We start from the raw sequence: 2,603 nt of genomic DNA on the forward strand, positions 1-2,603 counted from the left end.
TAACAAGTACTGCCATCGAAAAACACCGAGCCTAATTGGACTGTTGTCCGCTGCCAAACACAAGAAAGACACACACAGATTGGCTCCCAAACTCATTGCGGAATATCTAAAACCGTTCTAAACTCATCTCACATACTAAAACACCTGAAATCCCAAAGTAACAAAAAGCACATGCAAACCAACTATAGATCTTAAAGAGTACCGAACTAACGGGGAGTTCTTTTTTCCACATTCACATCCATACATATGTTTTAGCAAAAAGCACATGCAAACCCACATCCGTCACCAAACACTGTGGCCATGGCTAATGCATTTGAAGGTGTTGACAAAGTTCCCCTCCTTGATAGCATTGGACACCTTGTTGAACAGCTCATGTGCCTAATCTAGTGTTTTCTGCTTCTCTCCCCCCTTCTCATCACCTGCCTCCGCACTAGGGATTGATGGCAGGTGATCATGATGCTTGCCTCGGGGCACAGGGGTGTAGAAGCTGACAACTGGAATCAAATTACAGAAGCCACGATTATCACACACCTTATTCACCCACTCCGACTATAGCTCGATTGTGAACAGGCCGACAGCCGTGTTAACAAAAATGATATTTGCTCCATCGGCAAAGCCTAGCACTTGCACTCTGTCTGCATCCTCAAGAGCACCAATTTCAGCACCCACTGTGCATCAGTGCGATCATTCGTCTACCTTGACCAGAATTTTAGATGCTGATCCAGGGCTTTGCAAACCCGCAGTTCACCATCCTCCGACAGCACCAGGTTAAAACTATCCTTTCTAGATCGGTTTGGTGTGCCGGATACTGCCAAAGCGTGCCTTGCTAGATCAGGAAAATATATCCTGCTAGATCATACTTCAGAATCAACCCATCGTCCGACAGGAAGTAAAGCAGAGACTTCCCAACAAACACGCTGGAATAGTATGTAAGGGCCATGTCGAAGTTGCCGCGCATCGGGGCCAGCTCACCCCAGGCGGCCGTCTCCGATGAGTATACGCACGCGGATGTGAGAAAGTTCTCGTCAACAGTGTCTTGCTGGAGGATGTCGGTGTGCACGATTGCACGAAGACCAAGTGGAAAGGACCCCCGAGGCAGTCACGGTGGACGTCGCACCCGTCGGTTGCGCAGAACACGGCAGCGGTCGAGCAAAGCCTCACCAATGCTATGGGAACCCTCACACGCTGGCGGGCGCCAGTGGCTGGCTCCCACAGGAGGAGCTCCTGGGTACATACCCCTGTCCTCGGAGAGGAAGAGGGCGCGGCCGTGGCGGCAGTCGAGGGCCCGCCAGGGGCGGTGGTGGGCACGAAACTGGGGATACGGTCGTCGTCCCAGCTGTGGAGGAACCCGAGCACCGGGGGAACCCAATGAAGCTCGTGCAGGCGGCGGCGGAAGCTGCGGTCGGAGAAGGCGAGGGACCAGGTGGTGCAGACGAGGGATGCGCGGAGGAGTCGGGTCGAGTCGTTCGGCGGGATGCGGAGGAGGATCACCTCGAAGAGCTCGTCCGGGAGCGCCGGCACCGGCCGCGCCACTGCTGCCATAGAGCATCTCCAGCCGGCCCCCTAAAAAGCCCCCTAGGAGCACTTTTTCAGTGCCTGCGCACAAAAAAAGTTCCAGTCATGCCTTCACGACCTCACTTTTCACCGAATTAGTGCAAAAATACGGCCGGCGAGACCAAGCGAAACCCACAATCCCGGGGGCAGCTGGGAGGCACCGGCGCTTTTTTCTTCGCCTCTCTGGCCCACTGTCGGCGACTTTCCCAGGACGGCCCCACCACGTTCTCTCTCTCCCACGTTCTCTCTCTCGCTTTATCTCTTTCTCTCATCCTCTTCCTGCTAGTGCTCCCGATCCATCGCGCCGCCTTTCCTTTGTCGTCTGCTCCGCCCCGGTGCTAGCTGCGGCCTCGCAGCCGGCCTCCCCTGCCGCCTGTTGCTCCGCTCCTCTCATGTGTCGCGCGTCTGGCTGCGCTGGCGCGGGCGTCCGCCTGGTCGCCGCTCTGGCTGGCCATTCCGCGCGTCCGGCCTCCGACCACGCCCCGCAAGTGGTACGAGAGCATATGCTTGGCCGGCTACGCTACATGCATGCCTCGTACCCTGGTGCTTGGCCGCGTGCATGGCCACATGCGTACGCGCATGTTTCATGGCTGGCCGCTGGGCCGAGCTCGCGTGGCCACGCCTTCCGCCCTCGCCGTACACGCATGTTTCATGGCTGACCGCTGGGCCGAGCTCGCGTGGCCGCGCCTCCGCGCCTTCCGCCCTCGCTGCGCACGGCTCTCCCCCCAGGCGCGCCGCCGTGCTGGCCTGCCTCCGCTCAGCGAGCCCCTGCTCCGCCTCCACGCTTCCCCCGGCCTCGCTCGTCCCGCTGGCGAGGTCTACGACCTGCCCGCCGCGAGCCCGCCCGTGCCCACGGTGCCCACGAGCTCCGCCATGGTTTGCCGGCACGCCGCGCCCCGCGCAGCCCCGGGCGAGGTTCCATGCAGGGGAGGTCATCGTGGACGAGCGACAACTCGACGGCACAGGCGACGGGCTCGGGCCGGCCTCGTCGCCGCCCACCAGCTCGCACGTGGCTCGTGGGAGGCACAACGAGTGGGGAATTTTTGCCC

The 2,603-nt window shown here is 59.6% G+C and overlaps 1 pseudogene; it reads right to left on the bottom strand.

The window, feature by feature from the left end:
- Positions 1 to 378: 378 nt before the first annotated feature.
- On the bottom strand, positions 379 to 1,555 carry LOC125529621 (annotated as a pseudogene).
- Positions 1,556 to 2,603: the final 1,048 nt, after the last annotated feature.

The sequence above is a fragment of the Triticum urartu genome, unplaced genomic scaffold, assembly GCF_003073215.2.
Source record: "Triticum urartu cultivar G1812 unplaced genomic scaffold, Tu2.1 TuUngrouped_contig_573, whole genome shotgun sequence".
NCBI lineage: Eukaryota > Viridiplantae > Streptophyta > Magnoliopsida > Poales > Poaceae > Triticum > Triticum urartu.